This window comes from Loxodonta africana, unplaced genomic scaffold, assembly GCF_030014295.1.
Source record: "Loxodonta africana isolate mLoxAfr1 unplaced genomic scaffold, mLoxAfr1.hap2 scaffold_185, whole genome shotgun sequence".
NCBI classification, from domain to species: Eukaryota; Metazoa; Chordata; class Mammalia; order Proboscidea; family Elephantidae; genus Loxodonta; species Loxodonta africana.
This window is the reverse complement of record NW_026974929.1, coordinates 18,497-40,135: the sequence shown is the minus strand read 5'-3', so window position 1 is coordinate 40,135 and position 21,639 is coordinate 18,497. Positions and strand designations below refer to the sequence as shown.

Below are 21,639 nucleotides of genomic sequence, written 5' to 3'. Positions count from 1 at the left end.
ACCCCAGATCTAAATGGCTTGATATAAAGCACTGGTCTTTGTGATTCACAAAAAGGAGGTGCCAATTCCTGGAGGGGGGATGGGAGGATAGAGAGAGTTGGAAGCTGGCAAAATTGTCACGAAAGGAGAGACTGGAAGGGCTGACTCATTAGGGGGAGAGCAAGTGGGAGTACGGAGTAAGGTGTATACAAACTTATATGTGACAGACTGACTTCATTTGTAAACGTTCACTTGAAGCTCAATAAAAGTTAATATAAAAAAAAAGCCCAGCCCTGACCAATGTTTGCTTAAAAACTTTTAAAGTTTGTTCCTCTCTAAAATAAAGCAGGGTCTAACTTTAAAAATAAGTAAATAAATGTAAACAATTATTAGAAAAAATCTCTGAAAATAAAATTTAATTTTTTTAAATCACTGCTCCATACCCCAAATCTAAATGGCTTGATATACAGCACTGGTCTTTGTGATTCACAAAAAGCAGGTACCAATTCCTGAACAAGAACTGAAGTGACAGGAGAAACCCCCCATGCTGTTATAGCCCTGAGTATGGGTCCTAATCCAGTGATCTGTCTTCATTAATTCCTTTTCATTTCATCTCTGTGGAAGAGGGGAGGGAGAAGGTGAGAGAGGGTTACATGTGCCTATTCTGTTCTTTAGCATCCAGTTCACTGCCAGGAACAAGTATTCGTAAGAGTCTAAAAAACGTTAAAGTACAAATAAGGAGGAAAACCTCCTAGTATATATATGTATTAGGTGGCACAAAGAGTTAAGTGCTCAGCTACTAACTGAAAGGTTGGCAGTTTAAATACACTCAGAGTTGCCTTGGAAGAAAGGCCTGGCAATCTACCTCCAAATAGTCACAGCTATTGAAAACCGTATGGAGGGCAGTCCTACTCTGAAAACTCACGGGGTCGTCATGAGTGAAAATCTCCTCAACGGCAACTGGATTGGTAATCTATATATGGCATAAATGTTTGGAAAATTAGTTTCTGAACATATACACGGCATACAGAATACACTGCACATTAGTATTATGTGCCAAAACCCACTGTCATCAAGTCGATTCTAACTCACAGTGACCCCAAAGGACAGAGTAAAACTGCCGCATAGGGTTTTCACTGAAGCAGACTGCCACATCTGTCTCCTACAGAGAGGCTGGTGGGTTCGAACCACTGACTTTTCAGTTAGCAGCCAAGTTCTTTAACCACAGAGCCACTAGGGCTCACTGCTGTCATGTACAGTGATTACATAAGCAAATTCTGAAACAAACTGCCTGGGTTTAAATCCTAACTCAATTTATCAGCTGGGTGATCTGGGCACGTTACTTTACCTCTCACTGCCTCAGTTTCCCATTTCTAAAATGGGTCTTATTCAAAAGGTTGTTACGCAGGTTAAATAAAACACACAAGGCACTTAGAAAAAGGCCTTACACACAGAATGAACACAATAATTGTTAGCTTTCATAATTATTAAGGGAATACAAACAAACGGCTAGGTTGAAGGAACTTCCATTGAGAAAGAGTTGAGTTCCAAAATTCATGTGTAAAGTCATTTACATCAACTGTTAAAGTTGTATGTTTAGATTCAAGTGATTACTGAGGTGTGTTATGATCTTGAACAGAGTTCTGGGGACTATACAGGCAGACTCTGCATGCCCTTCTCCTGCACATCCATTCCATCTCCCTTGGAGCTCAGACATCATGTCATCAGTTAAACCCCTCCCACGCTGGTGGTGTACTGTTTAAGAGCTATGGCTGCTAACCAAAAGGTCATCAGTTCAAATCCACCAGGCGCTCCTTGGAAAGTCTATGGCACAGTTCTGCTCTGCCCTATAGGGCCGCTATGAGTTGGAATAGACTCAGTGGCAATGGGTTTTTAACGGGTATGAGGTAACTGTTCAGTGCCTAAAGACGTACCAAAAGCAACCACTAACACAAAAGTATAGTAAAAGGGTCTTATTTCAGAGTAGCAAAACCTTAGTTTCTAACACAGTGGTGAATTAGGGTGGACTGTGGATCAAGAGGAGTGCTGGTGCCATAGTGGTTAAGAGCTCAGCTGCTAACCAAAAGGTCAGCAGTTCGAATCCACCAACTAGTCCTTGGAAACTCTATCGAATAGTTCTACTCTATTTTTTATGCTATAGGGTCTCTATGAGTTCGAATCAACTAGGGTCTCTGTGAGTTGGAATCAACTCTGATGGTGACAAGTTTGGTTTGGTGGGTGTCATGGATTGAATTATGACCCTAAAAAATGTGTGTCTCAACTTGGTTAGGCCATGATTCCCACTATTGTGTAGTTGTCCTCCATTTTGTGATTGTAATTTTACTTTAAGAGGATTAGGGTGGGATTGTAACACCACCCTCACGCAGGTCACCTTTCCCTGGGGTGTGGCCTGCACCACCTTTTATCTCTCCAGAGATAAAACGAAAGGGAAGCAAGCAGAGAGTTGGGGGCCTCAGACTATCAAGAAAGCAGCACCAGGAGCAGAGCATGTCTCCTGGACCCAGGGTCCCTGCACCTGAGAAGTTCCTTGACCATGGGAAGGCTAAGGACAAGGACCTTCTTCCAGAGCCGAAAGAGAGAGAAAGCTTTCCCCTAGAGCTGATGCCTTGAATGTGGACTATTAGCCTACTTCAATGTGAGGTATTAAATTTCTCTTGGTTAAAGCCATCCACTCATGGTATTTCTGTTACGGCAGCACTAGATGATGAAGACAGTGGGTCAAGGTGGAAGGGGTGGATGAAGGACAAAAAAAGAAAAATGGACAACAGGAGAAATATAAGAATTCAGAGAACTGTGAAAATTTAATTCCTGAATATACTTTCTTTCTCCTCCCTGTAACTGTAAGGACTTTTCTCATATACAGCATATATAAGTAAATCCTTGCAATATTTTAAACACTTAGATTTTTGTAAAACTCATTCTCTGAAAACTCATGGTGGCCCCATTAATTTGTGGCTTAAAAACAACTCAGAACTAAAAAGAAGCATAAATAAATAAATAAAGGCACTGCTGTCATTTGCAGGTGATGTTCTTTTCCTGCTATCCACAACCCACACACTCGGGAGTTAATTTTCCAGGGTCAGTGTTCATAGACCATTCTCTTTCTCTTACCACCACCCCACCACCCTTAATTATTTAGAAAAGGCAGGGCCAGTCAGTGCTCCAAACATCAAGTTTTCTCTCCAAAATGCCAACTCGCAGTTGGGGAGCAGACTACATTCTCAGCTGTCAGCACTTCCACTAGCCCCTGCAGATAAGGAACATGTCTCCACTGAACTGTTCATTGTAATTTAAAAAAAAAAAAAAGTAAAAAACTGTTTCTTAAAAAAAAAAAAAAAAAAAACCAGGCATTTCCCTATTACCCACCCACCCCACTCTCCCACACCCAGTGCTCCCCTCACCACACACACACTCAAATATTTCATACCAGTGGTGTGTCCCAAGCACGGGGTCTGGCTCCATTCTTCTTTTACATCCCTTGGAGGCCTCTGGAGAAACCATACCTTTGGTTGGCAATTCCCTGAACCCTGCCTATTCAAGCTGGCACTTATTCAAAAAGGCAGGTGAGTCTTCAAGTCAGGTTTTTAAAAGGAGTTTAAGAGGAGCCAGGTGATATGCCTACTCACCCTCAAATTTCTCAAAGGTAATAATTTCTTCAGATGTTTACAATGTCTCAACTATGGGTTAATTAAATCCCTTAGGATGGTGGGCATGGGAAAATCCTCCATCTCAATGCCCCCCATTTTGAAAAAAAAGAGGGGAATGTCCAAAATTACAAATTTCAATTTCTACATACTTGATTGAACTAAGGAGTAAGTTCCTCACGTGTGTTATTCTTGGTCTGAGTCCTGGTGGTGCAGTGGTTAAGAGCTCAGCTGCTAACCAAAAGGTCTGCTGTTTGAATTCACCAGCTGCTCCTTAGAAACCGTATGGGGTAGTTCTACTCTGTCCTATAGGGTTGCTAAGAGTTAGAATTCACTGGATGGCAATTGGTTTGTTTGTTTTTCAATCTTTGGCTGAAAGGTGGACTTTTTTATCAATTTATTAAATCAACTGGCAATTTGCTGGATATTTCTCATACAGGAACTTATGATGTCTTCAAATCCAGCTAATCAGGTTTAGGGAGAGAGAAACTTCTCTACCTTAGCTTCCCTGCCACTCCCACACCTTTTTCATTGATTTCCATGCCCTGTTTAAGTAACATCACTCATCAATCCTCACTGTCTAGGTTATCTGAGCCAACTCATGGCAGTCGATTCCACCTGAGCCCTAGGATACCCTCATTTACATACTCTGCCCTGTTCCTTCACCAATGGCTGACCTCACATCTCCCCTTGAATGTCTACTAGGCATTTCAAACTTAATGTGGTTCAAATAAAATTCTTCATCCAAGTGTCTTATCTACCTCCCAGTCTTCCTTATCTCAGCAAATGTTCTCACTATCCTCTGGGTTGTTCAGGACAAAAACCTAGAAATCATCCTTGATTTCTCTCCTTTATTCAAATCTTGCATCCAATCCATTGACATATTCTGGACTCTTGGCACTACCTTAACATAAATCCTGACTCTATCCACTTCTCACTACCTCCTCCTTACATCCACCATCATCTCTTGGTTAAAACTGGACTCCATGCACCGATCTTCCCTCTTACAATCTACATAACAGCATCATTTCAGTGGCTTCTCATGGCAATTAGGAAAAATTCCCAAATCCTTCCCATGGTCTTTCATGATGCGGGGCTTGCTCACCATACTAACCTCATTTCCTAACAGTCTTCCCTCGGTTCACTCCACACTAGCCATGACTTATTTCCTGAGCTTCCTCAAACGTGCCAAAACACTTGGTTATTTAAGGGCCTCAGAAACAACTCTTTCCTTTATTGGCAATATCCCTCCCTTCAGAACTTCATACAGCTATTCTCTCCTTTGATATAGGTCAGTTATCTCCTCAAATATCCTGCTCCCATAAGCCTTTACTGACTATTAATCTAAAACAGCTCACCCCACTCATTCTCTCACATGCAACTCTGTCTTATTTTCAAAATATTTAGCTCTCCTTGACATTTTTTGTTAATTATTACCTGTAAATGTATTTTTTGTGGTTGAGAATATATGCAGCAAAACATACACCAACTCAACAGTTTCTACCTGTACAATTTAATAACACTGGCTACATTCTTGAAGTTGTGCAACCATTCTTACCCTCCTTTTCTGAGTTGTTCCTCTGTCATTAACATAAACCCACTGCTCCTTAAGGTTCCTATCTAATCTTTTCAGTAGCTGTTGTCAATCTGATGCCATGTAGACAGTTCTTAAAAGAGCATATGCTCAAGGTAGACCATTTTTATTAGTTAAGTAAGCTAATGTTCTGGAGCCCTCATGGCACAGTGGTTAAGTGATACGGTAGCCAAGCAAAAGAACAGCAGTTTGAATCCACCACCTGCACCTTGGAAACTCTATGGGGCAGTGCTATTCTGTCTTACAGAGTCTCTGAGTCGGAATCAACAGCAACAGTTTGGTTTTTTCTTTTTCATACTTCGGTTTTAAGATGATTCAAGAGAATGCTTTTGGTGTAATGTTTAAAGATTATCTCACGGCAATAGTTTCAGGAGTTCATTCACCCTCAGTGGCTCCAAAAAGTCTAGGGTTCATGAGAATTTGAAATTCTATTCTGCATTTTCCCCCTTTTGATCAGGACTTTTCTATGGACTCTTTGATGAAAATGTTCAGCGACAGCAGCCGGGAACCTTCTGGTTCTTCAGGTCTCATGGCATGCTAGATGTTCTTTTAAAAAACATGAGTGGATGCTGAAGGTTATCAAATACTTATTTTATTACACCTATTAATATAATCACATTTATTTTTCCTGTACATATGGCAAATTATACTGATTCATTTTCGAATGTTAAACTAACCTTGAAGTCTTGGGATAGAACCAACTTGGTCATAATATATTCTTCTTTAGAGTATTGCTGCATTTGTTTTGCCTATTTATTTTTATATTTTGCATCTATGTTCATCAGTGACATTGGCCTGTAATTTTCCCATCTTGTGCTGCTCTTGTCAGGTTTTGGTATCAATATTCATTCTACAAGCTTTATAAAATGAGTTTGGGTATATATTTCATTTTATATTGAAGAATTTGTGAAATATTTCTTGAATATTTGGCAGAATTTGCAGGAAAAGCCATCTGACATGAAGTTTTCTTTTTGAGAATAGTTTGAGCTCTAATTCAATTCTATGAACAGTTATGGAATTACTTTTGCTTCCTGTTTCTTCTTGAATCGTTGTTATTAACTTACATGGTATGATACGTTTGCCTACTTTACCTTAATTTGCAAATTTATTGGCTAATACGGTTCATAACATTCTCACATTATCTTTAAGTTCTGCAAGATCTGTAGTCATTTTCTTTCTAATTCCTGATATTCGTTTTTTATATCTTCATTCTTTTTCACTTGATCAATCTTGCCTAAAGTTTCTCAATTTTACTAGCATTTTCTAAGAATCAACTTTAGTCTTTGTTGATCGTCTGTTGCATGTATTCAATCATTAATAGAAACAAAAATTCCTATGAATGTTTGTTTCTGGTTTTTTCCCAACATTTTGAATGGATGTTTAACTCACTTATTTTTCAAGATTTGTTCTTTCCAATTATATTTTTAAGGCTATAAGTTTCCTATAATATATTGTCTGTACTGCACAAATTTTTATATGCACTATGTTCATAATTGTTCACTTCAAAATGTATTCTAATTTTCTTTATGATGTCTTTTTTGACTCATAGTATTTTAAAAGATCCAAGCACATGGAGATTTTGTATTTTCATTTTCTAAGATGGTTTTTTTTTTAATTATGGTGTACTTACATAAAAAAAAAATGGAGATTTTGTATTTGCATTTTCGAAGATGGTTTTTTTTTTTTTAATTATGGTGTACTTACATAGTATCCTCTATATTATTGCAGACTCTTGAAATTTGTTGAGACTTGCTTTATAACACAGTATACAGTTAATTTTTATAAACACTATGTATGTGCATGAGATGAATGTATATTCTTTCATGGTTAGATAATACACACACATACACATATATCAATTTGGTATTTTTTTACATGTTAAATCTTCTGTATCCTTGATAATTTATGGACTTCTATGTTTCTGAGGGGTGTGTTAAAAATCTATTATGATGCATGATGTCAAAAGGAGCCCCAGTAGTGCAATGGTTAAGCACTCAGCTGTTAAACCTTTTGATTTGATCCACCAACTACTCCACAGGAGAAAGATATGACCGTTTCCTTCCATAAAGATTACAGCCTTAGAAACCCTTTGGAGAAGTTCTACTCCATCCTATAGTCACTATGAGTCAGAATTGACTCAACAGCACACAAGAAAAAATGTATGATGTGATGGAAACTCAGGAGTACGAAGCTCAAAGAATTGGTCCTACCTCCAGGGTTAAAGGATGAAGGACAGAGAAAACAGCAGAGACATCCAAAAGCTTGGAAAAAGGGGGGCTGAGAGGACAATGGTTGGTGGTTTAAGGGCTTTGAAGGGCTACCACATATACTGAGGAATCTGAAGCGCAATGTTCTTGCCTAAGGATGAAGACATGCTCATAAAGATCCTGACAAAGCTTTAGGCTTGCACCTCTGGCTGATCTTTGGGCTCCACAGGGGCAGGAAGTGAAGGCTAAGGCAGAGTTTTAGGCACTCTTGCTTAGCACTGAAAGAACACGCCAGTTCAGAGCCAATCTGCAAAGACTGGGATAATGTTACTTTTTCTTTTTGGCTACAAGCATTTAAAGAAAGCACTGCAGGTCATGAACTGACTGATGAGATAACAGAACAGAACTTCAGTGTCCACACATGAGAAGACATACAATCTTTGCAGAAATAGTTTGGAAACATCACTAAGCAAATGGATGACTGGCCCTCAACAATTAAAAAAAAAAAAAGCAAACCCTAATGACAGAGGGGAATCTGATTTCCAGAGTTACATTATAATATTTAAGATATCCAGTTTTCAACACACTATTTTAAGTCATAAAAAGAAAAAAGAAAAGGATGGTTCATTTGTTAAGAAGAAAGAAAGAAGAGAAATGAACAGAAAGCATCCCTAAGGAAACACAGATATTGGGATTACTAGACAAAGATTTTAAACCAATTGTCTTAAATTTCCTCAAAGAGCTAAAGAAACCATAGACACACACACAAAAAAAGGAATCCAAGAGAAGAATGTATGAACAAGTAGAAAATATTAATAAAGAAATATTATACAAAAGAACCAAATAGAAATTATAGAGCTGAAAAGTAGAATAGCTGAAATAAAAATTTCATTAGAGGAGCTCAACAGCAGATTTGAGCAAGAAAGCAGGAAAATGTAAACTTGAAAAAGCACAACTGAAATTGTTCTAATTGAGGAGCATGAAGGAAAAAGAATGAAGAAAATGAACAGAGCCTAAGGGACCTGCGGGACAACATCAAGCATACCAATATACTCATTAAGGGAGTCCCAGAAAGGAAAGAAAGATGAAAGGACAGAAAGAATATTTAAAAACGTAATGACTGGAAGTTTCCCAAATGTCATCTAGATATCCAAGAAGCTCAATAATCTCAAAGGACAGTAAATACATAGATATTCACAGACAGACATAATCAAAATGTCAAAAGACGAAGACAGAAACTTGAAAGCAGCAAGAGATAAGTGACTCCTAAGGTACAAGAGAGTCTCAACAAGTTTAACTGTTGATTTTTCATCAGAAACCATTGAGACAAGAAAATAGTGGGATGATGTATTTAAGGTACTGGAAAAAAAATACAGAAACAAAACTATGAACCAAGATTTCAATATCTAGCAAAACTATCTTTCAAAAATGAAGGTGAAATTAAGACATGCCCAGATACACAAAACCTGAGGGAGTGTGTTAGCAGCAGAACTGCCTTATGAGAAATGCTACAGGGAATCATCCTGGCTGGCACGGAAGGACGCTAGACAGTAACTTGAAGCCATAAAAAGAAACAAAGACTCCGTAAAGGTAACTACTTAGATAAAACAAAGTCAGTAATATTTTTATATCACGCCTCTCTTTTTCTCATATATGATTTAAAGCACAAATGCATAAAAATACTTACACATCTCTCTTAATGGACACACAATGTATAAAGATGCAATTTTTGTAACAGCAACGTAAGTAGGGGAGGTAACTGAGCTGAATAAAAGCAGAATTTTGTATACTGTTGAAGCTAAATTTGTATTAATTAAAAGAAGATTGTTATAAACATAAGATATTAATTGTAATCCTCATGGTCACCACTAAGAAGTTAAAAAATATAAGGAAAGGAAATAAGGAGAGGATCAAAATTGTACACTTGAAAAAAATCAGTCAAACACAAAAGTGGACAGTAGTGAAGAAAATGAGAAACAAAATACGTATATGACCTACTACAAAGTAGAAGACATAAGTCCTTCCTTATCATTAATCGCTTTAAATTTACATAGATTAAATTCACAATTGGGATCATTAAAGTTGTGTGTCAAATTTGTTGGACCATGATTCTCAGTGCTTTGGCAGTTATGATGTAGTTTAGCAGTCGTATAACGATGCAGTCATTTCCATGATGAGATGTGATATAATGTGATTACCTCCATGATGGGATCTGCTGTGAGTAGCCAATCAGATCTAAGGGAGTTTCCTCAGGGGTGTGGACTGCATCCAATATAGGTGGACTTTCTGGCAAGGCTCTTGAGCTTTTGCTCACTCGGAATCCTGCAGCTGGCTCCTCTTCATCTGATCTCAAGTTTTTGGGACTTGAACTCTCAGCTTACCTTCCAATTTTGGGATTCATCAGCCTCCGCAGTCTGTGAGCCGCGGCCTGCCAGCTTACCTGCCGATCTTGAGATCTGTCAGCCTTTGCAGCCTGTGAGCCACAGACCTGTTGTATGACCTGCAGATCTTGAGTTCTGCAGTCCCTGCATCTATGTGAGTCAGGAGAAGCCACAAGCCTGACCCACGGACTTGAGACTTACCAGCCTCTACAGCCTCGTGAGCCATTTTCTTGATATAAAGCTATTTATATATATATATATATATATATATATATATATATATATATATATATATATATATATATACACCTCACTGGTTTTGCTTCTCTAGAGAACCCAGCCTAAGATACCAATTAAAAGACAAACATTGGCAGAATGCATAAAAAAATCATTCGACTGCTATCAAGCTGATCTGACTCATGGTGACCCCTCCCCTCATGTGTGTCAGAGTAGTACTGACACACAAGTGTGTCAGTTCAATGGCTAATTTTTCAAAAGTAGATCACCAAGCCTTTCTTCCGAAGTGCCTCTGGGTGGACTCAAACCTCCAACATTTTGGTTACCAGCTGAATGCATTGACCGTTTGTACCTCCCAAGGACTACAACATGTATCTATGCTTATTTCTGTATTACTTCTCTTTATACTATATACATACATACACACATACACACACATACATACACACACACATAGACATCCATGAGTGGTTCATACAGATGCTTTGGACTTCAACTAGCAGGGCTCTATTAATTATTGATAGAAAAGTACTGATACCAGTTATAAATGCGTATTTGTCCATTTCCCCTTTCAGATTTATTAGTTTTTGTATTTTGGAGCGCTGTTGTTAGACACTTACACATTTAGGATTGTTGTATCTTTTTGGAGAATTGAACCTTTATTATGTTATGTCCCTACTTATTCCCAATAATACTCCTTTTTCTGAAGTATAATTTGTCTGATATTAATACAGCCACTGCAGTAGTACTGGATAATTTTCAACCATTTCAATAGGTAGCATAAGATCAAGAACTGATGGTATAAAAGGAAGAAATCGAAGCTGCATTGAAGGCATTGGTGAAAAACTATCCTCTCTCCACCATCTTCACTAACTCTGACACCAACTGTCCCTCACACAGCACTCCCTACTTCTCTGCCGGGTTCCATAACTCATTGCAATGGCCACACAGAACTCATAGTCCATATTCACGATTATGGGGTTTATTAGGGAAGTAACAGTTATAGCTCAGGCTCAAAGACACTCAGAATACAGTTCTTCTATCAGGACAGCCTCTTCCCTCCTGTGCTGATAGGCGTGCCTCTGCCTGGCCTTGGGCCGGCCTCTCTCCAAAGGCACTCAGCTTTCCTTCTCCATGGGCCATCATCTCCTATAGCCAGGTCCCTGTTGCTCGGTCTGCCTGCCATGGCATCTTACCATCTTCAGGGTTACAGCTTCCTCTCTCTATCTCAGTCTCCTGCTTCTAGGAGCTTCTCAGTGCAGGGATCTCAGGTCCATAATATACGCTCGGCTCTTGGCTGTTCTTCCTTGATGGGAGTTGAATCCTCCTCTTTGCTCTGGAACTGGTTCTCTTTGAAGGAAAAATAAACAATCCCCTTGGTGAGCCACAATTACCCTATCACACAGTCCTGCCCAAGCACCAGGGTGGATGTTATAAGACCATGGCTAGAAAGGCCACACAAAGTAAACAATCACATCACGGTACCTTGGACTCATTTTTCAAGTGAAGTACCAAAAATCCCATACGAACAGATTGGTAAAGAATATAATCAACAGCAAGAACATTTTCATGATTATGTTTTCTGTATTTGGAAGAAATCTATAGCACTATTCTTATTTTGCCAATTCACAGAGATCACAGAGATTAGTGGTAGATGTTGCAGTACCAGAAAACTCTCTGGTGAAACAGGCTGTGAGCAGTCTTACAAACATGGATATTCCACCAGAGTCAAAAGAATGACGTTACATATCATCAAAGAGAACATTTCAAGATCTAGCCTGAAGTACAATGTTGTCACTGATAGGCTAAAATCCATACACTTACAAGGAAGACTAGTTTATATGACTATTCAAATTTATGCACCAACCACTAATGCCAAAGATAAAGAAATTGAAGATTTTAAACAACTTCTGCAGCCTGAAATTGATCCACCATGCAATGAAGATGCATTGATAATTACTGGTCATTAGAATGTTAAAGTTGGAAACAAAGAAGGAAAAGTAGTTGGAAAATACAGCATTGCTGAAATAAATGATGCCAGAAATCTCATGAAAGAATTTTGCAAGACCAGTGACTCATCCACTGCAAATATTTTTTTTCACCAACATAAACGGCAGCTATACACGTGGACTTTACCAGATGGAATACACAGGAATCAAACTGACTACATCTGTGGAAAGAGAACATGGGAAAACTCATATCATCAGTCAGAACAAGGCCAGGGATCGATTGTGAAACAGACTGTCAATTGCTCATATGGGAGTTCAAGTTGAAACTGAAGAAAATTAGAATAAGTCAAAAGGGGCCAAAGTATGACCTTGAGTATATCTCACCTGTATTTAGAGACCACCTCAAGAATACATTTTACGTGTTGAACACTAACGACTCAAGACCAGACGAGTTGTGGAATGACATCAAGGACATCACACATGAAGCAAGAGATCCTTTAAAAGACAGGAAAGAAAGAAAAGACCAAAACGGATGTCGGAAGAGACTCTGAACGTTGCTCTTGAATGTCGAGTAGCTAAAGTGAAAGGAAGAAATGATGAAGTTTTGAGTATTGAGATGCCACCAGTGATCCCTCTTACAAAAAAGACCAGAAAAAACAAGTGAAGCGATTATATTTATGACAAGCTAGGAGCCCTGAACATCAAAGGTAAAGTTAGAAAATGGACTCAGCGGCAGGGGGAGGGAGAGACTATTCAGAAGTGGAGAGGAGTTACTGGACCTGAACAGCCAGGAACCCTCAGGCACCGTTCCCTGGAGCGACTGCAGCGGGGCTGGCAGTAGCGTTCCACAGGCGTTTAGCTCAGGGAAGGACAGCAAGTTGCACAGACTACTCACACCTCCAGAACAAGAGAAGAACGGCACTCTCAGCAAAAGCTAATTACTTGTGTTTATTTTACCACGCCCCCAGCCCCCAAGCCGGCTTCAGTGGCTGTCAACTTCCCTGGGCCTGAGATAGGCCCTGGTACCACTCTGAGCCATTTTTCCATCCTTGAAGAAGGTATAAGTTCACAACTGGGGGAAAGATAATCTGCCAGCTCAATTAAGCTGGGGAGCTCAGGACAGAAGCAGCTCTTGTTCAGGCACAAATGGTCCATGGGCTTTGAATACCTTTCACCCCAGCATGGACCTGTGTGGGCCCATTTCAGGAGAATAGGCCCTTGTCGCCAGACTGCAACTGTTTCAGCTGGACGGTGGAAAGATGGGTGTTTGATGTTTGACACTGCTTTGCCTATTAAACAGGGTCTTCACCTACCCACATCAGAGGCCTAAGGACTGCTGGCTCCACCCACAATACCTAGCCACCTGTGATAGGGCTCCAAGGATAAGTAGTACCGCCCAGAACTTACAACCAAAAGCACTGGGTACCCATCGCCCTTCTGCAGAACCCACCCATGTGCTCTACAGAACAGGGATGCACTTTCCTCACAGACACTCAGAGGTCAGCTGTCAGACCCCTGCCTTGATCAGAGCCTGACCCCCTACTGCAGCCAGATACTTCTGCCTACACCAATAACCCCTGCCCCTCTAAGACTGTAGGACAGAGCCTGTACCCTACACTTTATGACCAACTACCTGGGCACCTGAGTTGAATCCATACAAGAAAACTAAATGAACTCCTAGGCTCATATGCCTGGTAACAGTGCTAGCCATCTGGTGATAGTACATTAGAGCTTCAAAGGTGAAAATAATCAACCTAGTGCACTCAAGCAGCTTATTTGGGTATACCAAAACTAAACAAAGCAAGAAGCTAGGATACAAAAAGCAAGCATAAAATAAACTGATACAATAACTTATAGATTGCTCAGAGACAACAGTCAATATCAAATCACATAAAGAGTCAGACACGGGGGCAGGACCAAGATGGCTGACTAGGTAGAAGATTCCGCTTATCCCTCTTGAAACAAAGACTTGAAAAAACAAGTGAATTGATTACATAAAGGACAATCTACAAACCCTGACCATCAAACACAGAACTAAGGAGTTGACCTGAGTGACGGGGGAGCGAAAAGCCACGCTGCAGCAGGGACCGCTTCCAGAGCCAGTGTCCCACGCCGCAGCCTTGAGCCCTCGCGGTTTCCTGGTGTCAGAGTGGTGGGGCTGATTGTGGCTTACTGAGACACGGAAGAACAGATATAGGCCTAACCCTCAGGACCAACCTCGGAGGGGACCCAGGCAGCACATGCAGGCTCCACACAGACGCGGCTGACAGGGAAACGAAAAACTATAGGGAAGCAGCGACTGGTTTTGGAGCCTGGAGTGCAGCGTCCCAGAAAGGAAACCCTGGTGCTGGGCTTTGGACTAAGTGTGGGGGAGCCGATTGTGGCTTCCTGAGACGGTGCGAGCATGGACGCAGCCCGAACCCTCTGGGACAGTCTCAGCAGGGATCCAGCCAGCACACACAAGCTACACAATTCTCTGGAATCTCAGAAAAAACAATCCTCACCAAACAACATAAGTAACTTTGTATATTTTGCCAGGCTACTCTCTTCTATATATCTGATTCCACTCCTCATTGCCCCAGCCAGCTTCATTAACATTGGAATTCTCTGTGCCAGAGAGTGAAGTGCACTGCTGGATTTTTTTTCTTCTTTCTTTTCTAACCCATTCTCCTGGCCTGAGAAAAGCAGCATTTAACAATCAAAGAAAAAATCCTTCCCTGATTTCCCTAAACTGAAATAACAGTACAGAATCAGCTCCATCCAGGCATTAAGAGACCCATAGTCTTTGGCTTTCACCCTACAGGTAACTAGGTGGCTATTACAATGTAAAGGCAATTCTGATAGAGATCTGACCATAATTGTTTTAGCTCAGCAGTGGAAAGGCAAGTTCTGGAGGTCAGATACCTCTCTACCTATTAAACAGAGCCCTCGCTGATCCGCACCAGGGAACTGAGGGCTGAGACTCCACCCACATCACCTAGCCACCTGCTAGAGGGGTCTGAGAATAGTGATGCCTACCCAAGCATTGGGTGCCTAAGATACAGCTGCAAAGCCCACCCACCAGAGTGCTCTAGAGAATAGAGCCACACCTACCTCACTGACACTTGAAGGAAGGCTGTCAGCATCCTGCCCTCCTCGAAATGTGACCCCATGCCACTAATAGAAACTGGTGCATACAACCATCACCACTACTCCTCTAAGATAATAGGTGAGAGCCTACACCACACACTAGGTGACCAGCTATCAGGACACCTGAGCTGATTCTATTCAAGAATAGTGAATGGACTCATACACTTATATACCTGGTAACAGCTCAGGCAAGCTGGTAACAGGACGTAAGTGATTCAAAAGCTACATCAATCACCATACCACAATCTAGTAGCCCATCTGGGTGTATTGTAACAAAACAAAATAAGAAGATAAGACTCAGTGAGCAAATATAAAAGAAAATATTACAATATCTTATAGATGGCTCAGAGACAGCAGTCGACATCAAATCACATGAAGAAGCAGACCATGATTGCTTCTACAAACCCCCAAATCAAAGAATCAAAATCATTCCCAGATGTAGATACATTCCTAGAATTGCCAAATGTAGAATATAAAAAAATTGTATACAGAATGCTTCAAGACATCAGGAATGACCTCACAAATGAAATAAGGCAATCTACAGAAAACACCAAGGAATACGCGGATAAAGCAGTTGAAGATATCCAAAAGATTATTCAACAACATAGTGAAAAAATTAATAAGCTGTAAGAATCCATAGAGAGACAGCATTCAGAAATCCAAAAAATTAACAATAAAGTTACAGAATCAGACAACTCAATAGGAAGTCAGAGGAGCAGAATTGAGGAACTGGAATGCAGAGTGGGGGAGCTGGAGGATAAGGCAATTGACACAAATATAGTTGAAGAAAAATCAAATAGAATTTAAAACTATGAAGAAACCCTAAGAATCATGGGGGACTCTATCAAGAATACTTTGCGTGTGATTGGAGTTCCAGAACAGGGAGGGATAACAGAAAATACAGAGAAAACAGTGGAAGATCTGATGGCAGAAAAATTCCCTGGCATCGTGAAAGATGAAAAGATATCTACCCAAAATGCTCATCGAACCTCATACAAGATAGATCCCAAAAGAAAATCACCAAGACATACCATCAAACCTGCCAAAACCAAAGATAAAGAGAAATTTCAAAAGCACCCAAGGATAAACGAAAAGTTACCTACAAAGGAGAATCAATAAGTTTGCACTACTCGGCAGAAACCATGCAGGCAAGAAGACAATGGGATAACATATACAGAGCACTGAAAGAGGAAAAACTGTCAGCGAACAATCATATATCCAGCAAAATTCTAAAACATGAAGGTGAAATTAAGATATTTACAGATAAACACAAGCTTAGAGAATTTGCAAAAACCAAACCAAAACTGCAAGAATTACTGAAGGAAATTCTTTGGTCAGAAAATCAATAATATCAGATACCAACACAACACAAGGTCACAGAACAAAACATCCTGATATCAACCCAGACAGGGAAATCACAAAAACAAAATAAGATTAATTTTAAAAATTGCTCAAAACAGGGAATCATTGATGTGATTATGTAAAAGATTACGATAGTGAAAAAAGAGGGACTAAATACAGGAGGCTTAGAAATTACATATGGAGAGGAAACCAAGGCGATACAGGGCGAAACAACTTAGGTTTTTACTTACTCAAACCAGGGTAAATATTAAGGTAACCACAACAAGGTCTAACAATTCCATACTTCAAAATAAAAACCAAGATAAACGTAACGACTCACCAAAATAAATTCAACTACTATAAAAAGGAGGAACACACATTCTACAAAGAAAAACTCAGCACAAAAAAGTAAATGCAAAATGAAATTGTCAAAAACAGGCATCAAAATGACAGCACTAAACTCATACTTATCTATAATTACACTTAATGTAAATGGACTAAATTCACCAATAAAGAGACAGAAAGTTGCAGACTGGATAAAAAAACACGATCAGTCTGTGTGCTTCCTAAAAGAGACACGCTTTAGAGTTAAGAGACACAAATAAACCAAAACTGAAAGGATGGATAAAAATATATCAAGCAAACAACAATCAAAAAAGAGCAGGAGAGGCAATATTAATTTCCAACAAAATAGACTTTAAAATTAAATCCACCACAAAGGATAAAGAAGGACACTACATAAAGATTAAAGGGACAATTTACCAGGTACATATAACCGTATTAAATATTTATGCACCCAATGATAGGGCCGCAACATTCATAAAACAAATGTTAACAGAATTAAAAAGTGAGACAGACACCTCCACAATTATAGCAGGAGACTTCAACACAACACTCTCGGTGAAGGATAGGAAATGCAGCAAGAAGCTCAATAGAGACACGGAAGATCTAAGTGCTACAATTAAACAACTTCACTTCATAGACTTATACAGAACACTCCACCCAACAGCTGCAAACTATAATTTCTTTTCTAGTGCGCATGAAATATTCTCTAGAATAGATCACATATTAGGTCATAAAACAAGCCTTTGCAGAACGCAAAACACTGAAATATTACAAAACATCTTCTCTGAACAAAAGACCATAAAAGTAAAAATCAATAACAGAAAAACCAGGGAAAAGAAATCAAATGCTTGGAAACTGCACAATACCCTGCTCAAAAAAGACTGGGTTATGGAAGACCTTAATGAGGGAATAAAGAAATTCACAGAATTCAACGAGACTGAAAACACTTCCTATGAAAACCTTTGGGACATGGTGAAAGCAGTGCTCAGAGGTCAATTTATATCAATAAAGGCACACATATTAAAGAAGAGCCAAAATGGAAGAACTGTCCCTACAACTTGAACAAACAGAAAGAGAGCAACAAAAGGAACTGTCAGGCACCAAAAGAAAGCAAAAAATAAAAACTACAGCAAAATTAAATGAATTAGAGAATAGAAAAACAATTGAAAGAGTTAACAAGGCCAAAAACTGCTTCTTTGAAAAAATTAACAAAATTGATAAACCATTGGCCAGACTGACTAAAGAAATACAGGAAAACAAACCAATAATCCGAATAAGAAATGGGATGGGCCATATCACAACAGATCCAACTGAAATTAAAACAATCATATCAGATTACTACAAAAAATTGTATTCTAACAAATTTGAAAACCTAGAAAAAATGGATGAATTCCTAGAAACACACTACCTACCTAAACTAACACAAACTGAAGTAGAACAACTAAATAGACCCATAACAAAAAAAGAGATTGAAAAGGTAATCAAAACACTCCCAAGAAAAAAAAGCCCTGGCCCTGACGGCTTCACTGCAAAGTTCTACGAAACTTTCAGGGAAGACTTACCACTACTACTGAAGGTATTTCAAAGCATAGAAAAGGACGGAATACTACCTAACTCCTTCTATGAAGCCAGCATAACCCTGATACCAAAACCAGCTAAAGACAACACACACACAAAAAGAAAATTACAGACCTATATCCCTCATGAACATAGATGCAAAAATCCTCAACAAAATTCGAGCCAGTAGAATTCAACAACATATCAAAAAAATAATCCACCATAACCAAGTAGGATTTATACCAGGTATGCAAGGTTGGTTCAATATTAGAAAAACAATTAATGTAATCCACCACATAAAAAAAGGACAAGAACCACATAATTTTATCAATTGATACAGAAAAGGCATTTGACAAAGTCCAACACCCACTCATGATAAAAACCCTCAGCAAAATAGGAATAGGAGAAAAATTCCTCAACATAATAAAGGGTATTGATACAAAGCCAATACCCAGCATCATCCTAAATGGAGAGAGCCCGAAACCATTTCCCTTGAGAACGGGAAACAGACAAGGATCCCCTTTATCACTGCTCTTATTCAGCATTGTGCTAGAGGTCCTAGCCAGAGCAACTGGGCTAGACAAAGAAATAAAGGGCATCCAGATTGGTAAGGAAGAAATAAAATTATCTCTATTTCCAAAGACATTATCTTATACGCAGAAAACCCTGAGGAATCCTCAAGAAAACTAATAGAAGGGTTCAGCAAAGTTTCAGATTACAATACAAACACACAAAATCAGTTGGATTCCTCTATATCAACAAAAAGAACATTGAAGAGGAAATCATCAAATGAATACCATTCACAGCAGCCCCCAAGAAGATAAAATACTTAGGAATAAACCTTACCAAAAATGTAAAAGAGCTATACCAAGAAAACTACAAGGTACTACTGCAAAAAAAACAAAAGGGACCTACGTAATTGGAAAAACATATCTTGCTCGTGGATAGGAAGACAACATTATAAAATTGTCCATTCTACTAAAAGGCATCTATAGATACAATGCACTTCCGATCCAAATTCCAATGACATTTTTTAAAAAGATGGAGAAACAAATCACCCACTTCATATGGAAGGGAAAGAAGTCGCGGATAAGTAAAGCATTACTAAAAAAGAACAAAGTGGGAGGACTCACTCTGCCTGATATTAGAACAAATTATACTGCCACAGTAGTCAAAACAGCCTGGTACTGGTACAGCAACAGACACATAGACCAATGGAACAGAATTGAGAATCCAGATATAAATCCATCCACATATGAGCAGCTGATATTTCCCAAAGGCCCAGTGTCAGTTAATTGGGGAGAAGGTAGAGTTTTTAACAAAAGGTGCTGGCGTAACTGTATAAAAAAAAAAAAAAAAAATAGCCACCTCCAAAAAATGAAACAGGACCCCTACCACACACCATGCACAAAAACTAACTCCAAATGGATCAAAGACCTAAACATAAAATCTAAAACGATAAAGATCATGGAAGAAAAAATAGGGACAACATTAGGAGACCTAATACAGGGCATAAACAGAATACAAAACATTACTAAAAATGACGAAGAGAAACCAGATAACAGGGAGCTCCTAAAAATCAAACACCTATGCTCATCTAAAGACTTCACCAAAAGAGTAAAAAGACCACCTACAGACTGGGAAAAAGTTTTCAGCTAAGACATCTCCACCCAGTGCCTGATCTCTAAAACCTACATGACTCTGCTAAAACTCAACCACAAAAAGACAAACACCCCAATTAAAAAATGGGCAAAGGATATGAACAGACACTTCACTAAAGAAGACATTCAGGCAGCTAACAGATACATAAGGAAATGCTCTCGATCATTAGCCTTTAGAGAAATGCAAATCAAAACTACAATGAGATTCCATCTCACTCCAACAAGGCTGGCATTAATCCAAAACACACAAAAAAATAAATATTGGAGAGGCTGTGGAGAGACTGGAACACTTATACTCTGCTGGTGGGAATGTAAAATGGTATACAACCACTTTGGAAATCAATTTGGTGCTTCCTTAAAAAGCTAGAAATAGAACTACCAAACAACCCAGCAATCCCACTCCTCGGAATATATCCTAGAGAAATAAGAGCCTTTACACAAATAGATATATGCACTTCTAAGTTTATTGCAGCACTGTTTACAATAGCAAAAAGATGGAACCAACCAAGGTGCCCATCAATGGATGAATGGATAAATCAATTATGGTATATTCACACAATGGAATACTGCACATCAACAAAGAACAGTGACGAATCTGTGAAACACTTCATAACATGGAGAAACCTGGAAGGCATTATGCTGAGTGAAACTAGTAGCAAAAGGTCAAATATTGTATAAGACAACTATTATAAGATCTTGAAAAATAGTTTAAACTGAGAAGAACATATTCCTTTGTTGTTATGAGGGGGGGAGGGAGGGAGGGTAGGAGAGGGGTATTTACTAAAGAGATAGACAAGAACTACTTTGGGTGAATGGAGGAACAACACTCAACACAGTGGAGGTCAGCACAACTGGACTAAACCAAAGCAAAGCAGTTTCCTGAATAAACTGAATGCTTCGAAGGTCAGCAAAGCAGGGGCAGGAGTTTGGGGACCATGGTTTTAGGGGACATCTAAGTCAACTGGCATAATAAAATCTATTAAGAAAACATTCCACATCCCACTTTGAAGAGTGGCATCTGGGATCTTAAATGCTAGCAAGCAGCCATCTCAGATGCATCAATGATTCTCAACCCACCTGGATCAAGGGAGAATGGAGAACACCAAGAACATAAGATAATAACGAGCCCAAGAGACAGAAAGGACTACATGAACTAGAGACTACATCATCCTGAGATCAGAAGAACTAGACAGTGCCGGGCCACAACCAATGACTGCCCTGACAGGGAACATAACAGAGATCCCTTGAGGGAGCAGAACAGTGGGATGCAGACCCAAAATTCTCATAAAAAGACCAGACTTAATGGTCTGACTGAGACTGGAAGGACCCCAGTGATCATGGCCCCCACACCTTCCGTTTACCCACTACGGGAACCATCCCCAAAGCCAGTTCATCAGACATGGGTTGGACTAGACAATGGGTTGGAGAGGGATGCTGGTGAGGCGTGAGCTACTTGGTTTGGGTGGACACTTGAGACTATGTTGGCATCTCCTGCCTGGAAGGGAGACGGGTGGGTAGAGGGGCTTAGAAACTGGCAAAATGGTCACGGAAAGAAAGAGTGGAAGGAGGGAGTGGGCTGTCCCATTGGGGGGAA

At 39.5% G+C, this 21,639-nt stretch overlaps 1 long non-coding RNA gene across 5 annotated transcripts in view; it reads right to left on the bottom strand.

The window, feature by feature from the left end:
* The window catches only part of LOC135229307 (uncharacterized), a 146,074-nt gene that overhangs the window by 120,032 nt on the left and 4,403 nt on the right, over positions 1 to 21,639 (bottom strand). The window contains exon 2 of one of the 5 annotated variants that reach the window (XR_010320091.1): positions 11,260 to 11,413. The exons of 1 other annotated variant lie outside the window; for it this stretch is intronic. This is a non-coding gene — a long non-coding RNA (uncharacterized LOC135229307). Of the gene's footprint in view, positions 1 to 11,259; positions 13,073 to 21,639 lie in introns of those variants that run through there. 3 more of the 5 variants (XR_010320093.1, XR_010320092.1, XR_010320090.1) reach the window with 3 other exon arrangements.